The sequence below is a fragment of the Eutrigla gurnardus genome, assembly GCF_963514095.1.
Source record: "Eutrigla gurnardus genome assembly, chromosome: 9".
NCBI lineage: Eukaryota > Metazoa > Chordata > Actinopteri > Perciformes > Triglidae > Eutrigla > Eutrigla gurnardus.
In genome coordinates this window covers 2,762,177-2,774,112 of record NC_139923.1, presented here as the reverse complement: position 1 = coordinate 2,774,112, position 11,936 = coordinate 2,762,177, and positions in this window count along the sequence as shown.

Sequence of the window (11,936 nt, the reverse complement as noted above, 5' to 3'; positions counted from 1 at the left end):
CGGCACAGACGAACGCGGCGTTCGCAGCCTGTAAATTGTCGTTAACTCCCGAAAATTAGGGAGATTTTCGGGCGTTTACAGGGACGAAAATCCGACTTTTCATGCAGTGCATGTTCGGTGTCTGAAGGCATTGTTGCACAATTCCCACATGGTCACCTAGATGAATATAGTACAGAATTTGAGCATTTCAACAACAAATCTTGTTAATATGGTAACCTGACAAACTTTGCTGACAAGCTAAGTTGTAAACTTCATGTTTGAATTTTTGTAACAGTAAGTTTAGCACGTAATGTTGAGAGCACAATCACAATGTTTTATAAAACACAGCACACAGCCTATAATTCAAAATTCAGCACATAATTCTGGAGGACGACATGATACTGACCAAATCCTGTTCCTTGTATATCTCTATATGTGTAGAGGATCAGGTTTTTAATCCCGTGAATGTGATGTAAACAAACTGCCCGCATACAGGACGCTTTTTTCGTCGGGTTTTCCTCCGTTTAAATATAATGTTACGTCCCCATTTGGAAAACATGCAACTGTTAACTGTCAACAAGACAGCACTTCTAACGATATTAATTGTTGCCAAAATAGCTCTCAGATACGTTACTTATAGAGCGAAAAACGCAGCATTAGCCCCATTGTGGCTAGCGCTAGCTATGCTAACACACATCGAGTTGCCGTCCAAAACGATACACAAACATGTTAACTAACCATTCAGAAACATCTGGCTGCGTCCGTGGCGTAGAACTTCTGCAGGAGCTGGTCCTGGTTCTGCGTCGGAGCCCGCTTCGAAGCGGTATGGCTGAACCACTGTTTGTTTGTAGTGAAGAACCATAACCATGGCAACAAGCTTGACGCGGACAGCATGGGGCGTAGAGACACAACCACTTCCTCAGTAGGAGCGGGGTCGGGGGTCATCTCGTTAGCATACGGCTACACCCCGACAGAATCACCCATTTGAAAAAGTGGGTGAAAATAAGAGTATGATCCACTCCAATGTACATGTTCCAATTGTTTTTTCCAGTTGGGTAGTCCAAAGACCAGGTTTGGAGACACCAATAACTTATATTAACTTGTTGAAAAATAGCATAATAGGGCCCCTTTAACCTTGACCACGCCTTCATTCACAGTGAAGAAATGCAGCGCTGGATTTTTGCAGTCGCCATTTTACGTCTCATTGCGATAAAATAAACTCTCAAATTTCATGTTTTAGCACAAGATTAGAACATGTTTATTTAGAATAATGTTTGGTGAAGTTTGTATTTACTGGACTACGAACATTTGTTTTATCATATTTTAAACTGTTTTTCGTCAAAGTTTCCGGTTGCTATCATAAAATCTGTGTAGCATATAGTTAATTTAGTGCAATATGAGGTTAGTATTCAAACATGGACAGCACATGAGAGTAATTTTGAGTTGTATTGTCTTTGTCATGTGAACTGAAGTTATATTTCGGGGAATGGTTCTTTTAAAATGCGCTTTGCATTGAGACATATAGTGGCAGAGCGCCTGGGCTGATTGACTGATTCACTAACAGGTGTGCTAATTGCTGGCGGGAGACACTGAGACTGGAGACAAAGGCCACACCTGCAGGACCACTTTCCTACTCTGTGTGAGTGTGAGGGAGCATTATAGCTGGTTGTAGCTGGTGGGAAACTGTGCCAAAGTGCGTTTGCTAGCCGCACCAGGCTAATTGCTTAGCCTCACGGCGCTAAGCTAACCGCCGGGCTAGCTGCGTAACCTCACGGTGGCGAGCCCAATTGCTCCAACGGTGCTCCCACCACAGCGAAAGACGAGGGCGAACTCTTGCTTGGCCTAAGCGGCTAGCTTAGCACTGCAAGGCTAAACGGTTAGCCCAAGGCGGCTCCACCGGGGCCCGGCTCCACCAACGCCACCGGGCTAGCCTATTAAAAGAGAATTTTCATAATTAAAACATCATTGAAAGGATGTCTTTAGGTATTTCATTTTCACCTGCTGTTTCAGATGGCAAAATGCTCCTTAAGGTGCAGTATCAAAACCGCAAGAAGTACATAAAATTACAGCAAGAAGCTGATTTTGAAGAATTCATATCTGAAGGTAAACACTCAAATGAGATATAACTAATCTAAACTGAGTTCAATTCATTATTTTGTATAATTATAAACAAGTTGTCATGCTATTTTGTGTCAACCTCATGCAGTGAGAGAGAAGTTCTCCATACCGTTGGGAAAAGTCACTGTGGAATGATTCTGGCAATGAGGTGGATGAAACCGTTTTTGCAGAATGATCTGCTGTGGAGGGGATTTACTTTGTCGTCAAGGACTGTTCTGACGATGGTAAATTTCAAAAGATAGCTTGGTTTTGTATTGCTAAAAGTGGTCATTGAAGATGCAGCCATTTTAATACTAGCATATAAAATATTAAGACTCTTGTTAGAAAAGGTTTAATTTGAGGTGATGGGCCCTAGTTTCGTGGCGCAGCGCAGGGTGGCGGAGCCGGCGCAATGCAAGTTTCGACCAGCGCAGCCTTGCGCACGGTCAGTTTGGCAGTTTGGTGGATCGCGCAGCAGGGGGAGGCGTCACAGATTCAGGTTGGCGCAGTGGAAGTTTCGTGCTAAAAAGAGACTGCCAAGACTGCGACGAATGCCCACCAGCTCCAACCTGGTCTACTCTCGGCGCAAGGCGAATTACAGCTGGCGGAGTGGCAGTTTGGCTCACTGGCGCGCAGTGCGCACACGTCACCAAGACCTCACAGGCAGGTTTCCACAGTTCCAGGCAGATTAAATGCAATAAATAATCACAACAAACACTATTTAATGCAACTAATTGAATCAACACGTGAATTTATATCTATATAGATTGTCCCGTCACATCTGACGTCAGATCAAAGGCGGATGGGCACGCGTAACGGAAACTCAGCCTCACTGAAATAACACAGCTGAAACTTGGACCTCTCGGACCAAAGTATCAGTTTCATCCTGGGAAAAGTTTAGATCCAAATTGATTTTTTTGTCACATTTTGATTCATTTTATGTGCCGGAATGTTTCGTTGCATTCAACACACAGTAAGCTTAAAAACAATCCATGTGAATATGAAGGAACACTATGAAAATTGGTCTTGTTAGAGATTTACATTGTAATAGGTGCCAATCTAATTAATTGATGTCATCTGTGTAGCTGGTAAACCAGATTTTAGCTGAAAAAACCTAGAGGGACAGCAGTGCTTGAAGAATATGAAGAGACTGGGATTTTGCGTGACAGCAAAAGAAGACAGATGGTTAACATTCTTGCAGCGCAAATGGTGGAGACTGAAGGGTAAGTTCTTAAAACAAAGATATAGATTTGATTGTAAGGATGGGCAAAATGATGTGTAATAGGACAGCCTGCCCCAGCGGTTAGGTGGTTACAACCATTTGATTGACTTTTTCATGAAAAATCCATATTGCATGACTACTAAAATTAAGAAATCTGAAAGGGTTGTGCCAATGGATGATATCATCCCTTCGGAGCCTCCCACGAAGCACACCCCCTCCAGGCTAACGTCTCCGTCAAACAAATAAACAATATTGCAGAGACAGAAATAGTCTCGACACCATCTTTCACAGTCATAAGCCAGCATCGGCATGAAAGTTGTGTCACAACATCCATAATAAAGACAGAAGATTACCTGGCCCAGGGCTCTCAAGTTTTTAACTTAGTTCAGGGTGAGATTTTGGCTGACCGTGCAATGCCGTCGCGGCACGTCGAATTTCGAGAGACGGGGCGGCGCCTCCCGCAAGCTCTCGAAACTCTTTTAAACTGACCGTTGTCGATCTAAAATAAAGACAGATTCGGCAACTGCATAGCTTATTTCTTGCATAAAATGTTTTCAGAAACACATTTCGGTGAACTATTTGCGTAAAATAAGAGAAGGTTTTTTAATTATCCCGGTAATTTGTCTGCGTGAGAAATACTAGATGTGGCGTGTGAGCGTGTGAACAGGTAGAAATGCTTGAGACTTGAGAGCCCCGCTGTTTAACAGAAACTCCGCTGTATCAGCATCGCTCTTCAGATCCATATCTTCGTGGAGCTTTCGCCACCGTTCAAATGATGAACCGAGGTTTACTTGGGTTTGAGCCCTCTTTACATCTCACATCTCCGCTTTGTGTCTGTCTTTTCAGTGACAGACTTTCTCTTTCTTTCAGCCTTTGCAGGTGGAGCAGAGCAGAGGCCGCTTGCTACTGCCGCTCTGCTTTCCCTCCATACCTGAACTGCTCAGGGCAACAAGCGTCTTGTCCGCTCGTAGTTTCAAATGCAGAAGTGGGTCAGGACGAGGCGTGAGCAGGAGAGTGGGTGAGGATTGGATCGGAAAATTGATCCAATATTGGAATGAATATTGGATCAATTTTGGCTCAATTGACAAATCTTTCAAATTGTAGACCATAGCTTTAAAAGTGTGCTGACAGAAAATTAAAGTCGCTGCCTCCTAAGGGACTAGAGACGCTAGATGCAGCACCTCAGTGACGCTGCAGCAGAGACCTGAGGGAGAGAGCAGAGGAGAAATCGGAGAGAACGAGTGGTGGTTAATAAGCAGAAAAAGGAGTGAAAAAGTTGTTTTTGCAGTTGAAAAACATAACTTACCTGGCCGGGAACTGACAGGGATTTTATAAGAACTAAGCCACACCGGTTTTGGTGAGTTTTGTGTTGATTTTCTTTTTCATTTTTACCATGTTGTACTTTTTTTCTCTGGCGGAGAGCTAACGCAAAAAACGTGGCTGTTTACAAGGAAATGCTCCGTCATAAACTCTTTACCAGTTAATATTTTGGGTTTATGAAGACTGTGAATGTTATAAAAGTGACTGTATGCTGAGTTGAAAGAGACCGCTCTGCTGCCATTTTGAGATGAAAAAGCACCGTAGCAGTAAGGTTACAACTCAGAGACTGTGAAACATTTATTTGTGTAATTTGATGATTTAAATTTTTTTTTTATTGTGTTTATGACCTGTTACACAGGTCAGGTTTTTTTGCTTGTTTTGAATCTCAATCAGAGCGAGGATTGGTCTGCGGTGTGCGGGCATGCACATGCACAGACGGGATTCAAGATGGCGAGCAAGACCCAGACCTTCAACTCATCTTCTCCATCGCATCAGTGAGGAAATCTTCTGCGTATGGTGACTTGCTGCCAGAGTGGTAGGAGTATCAGTAATTGGTTTTGGACTGAACTGAGAACTGATCGAATTATTATTTTTGGACTGAATCGATCATTGAACTGAACAATTGAACTCACATTTAGACTTGAACTTGAATTGGAAGTGTCAAACTTTTATTTGCATATTGAGTTCATAGTGGCGCAGTAAGTTGTGTGATACCAGTGCTACATAGACCCCTCTCACCAGTTTATTGTGGAGGTGGACACCTCGGACACCAGTGTGGGTACACTTTAAAAACTAACTTATAGAATTTACCCAATACATCTGAGGTAACAATTTGCATCTATTTTGGTAGATTTAATTCCATATTTATAGTATAAGATAATTGAAATAAAAAGCTATGGAATACTAAAATAAATTGGGTAATATTTATCTAACATTTCTGTATATATTTAACAACTACTTACTCATTAAAATGGGGTAAAATTAACTCTTGATTGCTAAGTAGGTAATACCTGATAATTACTATCCAAAGTTAATTAATATCATTCAGTAACTATTGCTTATTGAGAGAAGGTAAGATTTACCCCAAATAATTACGTGTGTGTGTGTGTGTGTGCCTGGCCCCAGACTACATTTTTGATCTTTTAATACTTTAGGAATCTTTCTGTTATCTGAGGTCCTTAAGCGGTGGTCTACTGGCTGTTCTATGATGAAAACTAAAGGGAACAGAGCATTCACGACCAAGACCCGAGACTCTGGAACCACCTGCCTGAGGAAATAAGGGCTCTGAGTTAGTTTCTTCCAAAAACATCCTTTCACTGGAGAGCACATCCTGATTTGATCTGAGTTGCCTATTAATTAATTATTAAATCCTTGTTTATCATTTTAAGCTTACTGTCCATGTATTCCCTTTTTAAAATTATATTTTCTCTGTTAATTGCTTTGCACCTTTTAATTAGTGCTCTTAAGTTTGGGTAACACTTTCTATGAAGGTCATGTATATAATGCATCATAAGCACATAACACATTGGAAGAGAACTGCTCTAATGTATTATAACATATTATAAATTCTAAATTCAGTTCTCTGTGTCTTTATAACTGGATTAAGTTTGGTAGTTCTAATGTGCTGTGTAACATCCAGGACTTCAAACACTGGGCTCACTTTGGGCATGGAGGTAAAACGCATTATGAATGCTGAACTTATAATACATTATGTCCACCACTTATAATACATATAAACCTTGTTAAAATGTGTCATGCATGGTTATAAACATCTATAACAACTTTTTTAAATTCATAAATGCGTTATAATGTGTAATATGTGTGCTTATGATGCATTATATACATGACCTTCATAGAAAGTTTTACCAAAGTATTTTTTGCAATTGCTTACACACCTGAATTTGGCTCATTGTGTCAAACTTCTCCACACAAGCTAAATTAGCCACAGCTCATTCTGTGTCAAAATGAAACACTGTTAAAAACCTAACAAACATTTTCCAAAACAATTGTAACACACATGAAGCATTTCAATGGGTCTTTCAAAGCAGCGACAATATGCTGATGAACTATACTTAACACTGCAAATGGCCTCATTTATATATCGCTTTTATCCTAAGTGCTTTTCAGTAAAGACTGACATTCACGCACACTTTCACACACTGACGGTGGAGTCAACCACGCAGGGCGACAGCCAGCTCGTCAGGAATTAGGTGTCTTGCCCAGGAACACCAGGCACTCAGCTAGGAGGAGCCGGGGATCGAACCAGCAATCTTGCGGTTGCCAGCCAACCTGCTCTACCTCCTGAGCTAAAGCCCCCACTGCTGTCTTTAGAACTTTGTACCTCAGGCCTCTGTGAAGGATTGTTCCAGTAAAGTACCTCACATTTTAATCAACACAGGAACAGCTTCAGATATATATATTTTTTTGCCATTGCAGGTTTTTGCAACAACAAAAAGTATAAAGTAAAAATGACTGGTAAAAAACAAAATGTCATGATCCCGCCTCTCAGCACACCTCCCCCTCCTGCTCAACCCCGGTCTGCCACGCCCCCTAATCAGCTCAACTCCACTCACCTGTTCACCACAGCTGCAGCTGATCACTAATCAGTCGGGTATATATACTCCTCCCCACCCTGCACTCATTGCCAGATTGTTCTATGTCTCCAGTACTAGTCTCTCCAGCCTTTCTTGGACGGATTCCTCGGTTTCGACCCCGCCTGTCCCCGACCGGTCTGCTCTGCCTCTGTCCCGGTGTTCGACCCAGCCTTCCAGCCCGACTACAGATTCTGCCTGCTCCCCACCTGTCTTCCGCCTGCTTGGTTCTGTGACGGAACTGCACTACACCGGACCCAGCCCTGCGATGTTCTCGGTGACAGAGTACTACACCAGCCCCACGGATCACCGACCGTGCTGTGTCAGCTTTAAACTGTCCGGTTCTCAAGTGTGTCATAAAAGTCACTACCTGTAAAGTAGTGAAAGGTCCACGCGACACTTTGGAATTAATTAATAAACTTTACTACTGGCTCTGGAAACTAGCACAGTCACACATGAGCACAAGCACACAGAACACTCATCAGCCGGACAGGTAAGTGGAAGTAGCAACACGCTGAGCAGGAGTCTGAAGTAAACAAAACGATTTACGGCAGCCTTTGCAACAGTTGTGACTAGGGATGCAAACAATTAATCGATTATCGCTTAATTGTCGATAAGAAATTACTCGATTAAAATAAATTAATTGCAATTAATTGCGTTTTGAACCCGTAATTCCCCGCCAGTCCACGTGAGGGCGCGCTTGATGCAGATGTACTTGACGCACATGCGCGAACACAAGCGAAGCAGGGCTCTGACGACAACAACAAGACAAAACGAGAAGCGGGAGCAGTGTTTCCCACACAACGAGACTATGGCGCACCGCCGTAGTCTAATTTCGGCCGCCATAGTCTTGATGTTCGGCCAAAATTATTTTATCAAGGCAAATGGACTTAACTAGCGGCTCTAATGATAGGCCTAAACAGGAGGGCAGCAGCGCTTATTGTAAGGGGAAATCCTCGCGGCTAGACTGGCTCATCAACGTTCTGTTTTCCCCGTCGCCATGGCAAGGCGTCCCCCACGCCGACCCCCCCTCAGCTGGCGAGTTTGACGGCGTGTATAGCCCCGTTCACATATGTCGCTACTCGCTTTGTCGCTGAACTCTACTCGCTGGCAAAAAAAAAACTCACTGCCGCCGGCAGCTAGTTTCAAGCAGCAACTCTCTGTGGAACTCTCTGTTGACGTCAACTGTCAATCATCTCTATTCTACATTCTGATTAGGACTCGCTTCACTCGCATCGCAGAAAGTTAGTTATTTTCTCTCCGTAACGCCCACATCGCATCGCCTGTCCTGGCCACATTCCGCTAGTACACATTCACATTCATTGACAGCTGTCGCTCAGAGATGGGCGAGTGGCGACGTATGTGAACGAGGCTTCAGTCAAAACACCAAGGACGGCTGAGGAATAGTCACCCACTTACAATAATAATAGGTATAATAAACTAATAGTTTAAAGGCTCAGCACTGTGTTTTAGTCTTTTTTTCATCTTTTCTTGAATGCTTAAACTCCGTACCAGCGTAATCAGTACCAGCAGTTTGGAAGAAATTGGTCAGGAAACGATATGTCATATTTTGGTTCTCAAAATTCACCAAATTGATGCATTAACATGAAATTATTCAAAATATGATTTGCATTTTTCTTTATATCATAAGGAAGATAGCATTTTATGTTACCTATACAGTAGATAGAACCTATTCAGAGGGAATTGCCGCTTATCAATTAATCGATCATCGATCGATAAGATGAAACAACTATCGATTAATGAATTACTCGATAATTTGCATCCCTAGTTGTGACTGTTGTGTCAAGGCGTGGATGAGGAGGGAGGACCTAGATGCAGGACAAAGCAGTTGTAAAAGGCTTTATTAAAAAAAACTCAAAAGGTGGCAAAACGTACAAAACAAAAGACCAAGGAGGAAAAGACTAACTCTAAAAAATAAACTAACACTACAAACAAAAAATCACTCCACAGGGAGGGAAACAAGACTTCAAACATAAACCGCAAACATAACTTAACTGGGAATTGTAGAAGGCTGTGAACATGACGAGAGACGTAGGACGAACTGGCACAAGGGGAGACGCAGACTTAAATACACAGAGGGATAATGGGCAACAGGTGACAACAATCAGGGATCAGGGATGACATCAGACCAGGAAACACATGAGGAAGGGCAAGTGACCTGAAACGAGAGGGGAGTTATTTTCAAAATAAAACAGGAAATGACAAGACAAAACCCAAGACGAGACATTACCTCACCGGCGTGACATGTTGTCCAGTTACTCTGTGAAAGACATGCAACTCCTATCAATGTCAGTAACAACATGAAATGTAAACATCAATATCAACAGTGCAAATTAATACATTCACTTCTATTTCACTTTCCAAACAACCAGTGAGAATCACTTTTTTTTTTTTTAAATCTGTTAATTGGGCAGCGTTCTTCGTACTCCCCTACAGATTTAATCTGTCCACAGGTTTGCTCAGCCTGCCACACCGTGTGAACAACTGTCCATCTTGTGTGTGAGGTGGCCGGACACTGGTAGCCGGAGTAGCAGTGGCAGTAGCAACAGCCGGGTCAGACTGCTGCACAGCAACCTCAGGCTGTAGTCTTTGTGGTGCTGGAGGTGGTGTATCTCCAGCTGACGCAGGGACACACTGCAGGTGACGAAAGTTGCGTCTCAAGGTCACACCCTGCTGCGTCTCGATGACATAAGATCTTGAAGTAGTACTGTTGCTAGCAATGACAGCAGGTGTTCCCCAAGAGCCCTGATGATCCAGCTTGGTGATGACAGGATCACCAGGTTTCAGCAATGGTAGGGGTTTCGCTCCGTGACGCAGGTTGAAGTAGAATGCTTGTTTCCGTTTCTCCTCTTCATCCTTGCTCCTGACGGCTTTAAGATTTGGCCATCTGGGTTGGAGGTTGGTCTCAAGTGTAGGAAGAGTTGTTTTAATCTTTCTCCCCATCAGCAGTTCGGCGGCGCTGACACCTGTGGTTGTGCAGGGAGTAGATCGGTAACACATGAGAGCAAGCAGAGGATCTTTCTGTTTTAGAATCATCTTTGTGATTTGTACTCCTCTCTCTGCATGGCCATTCCCTTGGGGATGATGTGGACTTGAAGTAATGTGTTGGAAGTCATACTCTCTAGCGAACCCCTGGAACTCCACACATGCGAACTGAGGTCCGTTGTCCGAAATGACCTGGTCCGGGCAACCAAAACGCGCGAACAGCGCCTTTAACTTTAGCAACACCTGTGAGGCAGTGGTTGTCGGCATGTGGAGGATCTCGAGGAACCTAGAAAAATAGTCTGACACTACTAGGTAAGAGTGTTTGTTATGGTTGCACCGGTCAATAGCGAGTCTTTTCCAGGGCCTGTCAGGTAGAGGGGTTGAGATGAGGGGCTCTTTACGCTGTGTGTGTTTAATCTCACGGCAGACCGGGCAAGTCTCTACTTTCTGCTTTATGTCAGATGAGATGCCAGGCCACCACACAAATGTATTAGCCCACTCTCTGCATTTAGTCAGACCCTGATGTCCATCATGGATCCGATCTAGTATGTCTGCTCTCAAAGGGGATGGGATTAACATGCGACTCTTGTGACAATCTCATGGTACTCTGACAGTTCACTTTTAATAGGGTGGTACTCTCTGATGGCTAAAGGAACATTTCCTACATAATCTGGCCAACCAGACTTAATGTACTGCTGCACCGTCTGTAAGTTACTGTCAGCTGCTGTGGCCGCCCGTATGGCCTCCAGCCTGTGTGGTGTAGCTGGCATGCAGCTTACAACAGCTGCAATGTAACACTCTACGTCTGAATGAGTGTCACTCTCCTCTGTCGTGCACTGTAGCGGACTTCTTGAGAGGGTGTCGGCTACGGTGAGGGTCTTGCCTGGTGCATATTCAGCAGTCGGTTTGAATCTCATTAGTCTCATCAGGAGTCTCTGACATCGTTGGGGACATTGTCCAGATCCCTTTTATTCGTCATGCCCAAACGCTGGCCAGACATTCTTTTTCTATCTGGGCATATCTGGTTTCCGCGTCGGACAGGCTTGAACAGTAGGCGACAGGTTTCCAGTCCCTGTCATGTTGCTGGAGCAGCACACTGCCGATGCCATAGCTGCTGGCATCTGCAGAAACAGTGGTAGGTCGGTTCACATCATAGAACTTCAGTACTGGAGACGTGGACAGGATGTCCTTGACACGCTGGAACGCATCCTGGTCCCATGTCCATGCAGTCTTAGACCTCAATAGTTCATACAGTGGTTGGGCCACAGTTGACAGATGGGGAATATATTTTCCCAGGTACGTGAACATCCCTAGGACACGTTTCAAATCCTGGACGTTCTGTGGTTGAGGAAGCTCCCGGATTGCTTTTACTTTGTCTGGGTCGGGCGTTACTCCTGACTTGTCAATCACCTGGCCAAGGAAGTGAAGCTGGTTCTGTCTGAACACACACTTGTCTCTGTTCAACTTTAAGCCAGTGGACTCTATTCTCTCCAGTACCTTCTGATGCCAAACGGGAGACGTTTGAATGAGTATCTTCCGAAGGTAGTAATGAACGTGGTTAACTTGCTGCTTTCGGGATGAAGAGGTATCTGCCAAAACCCAGAGTCAGGATCCAGTGATGTAAACATGGTGGCGCCGCTCAACTCTGCAGTTATTTCCTCAGCAGTTGGAAGGACATATCTCTCTCTCTTTACAGCCTCGTTTAACCACTTCAGATCCAC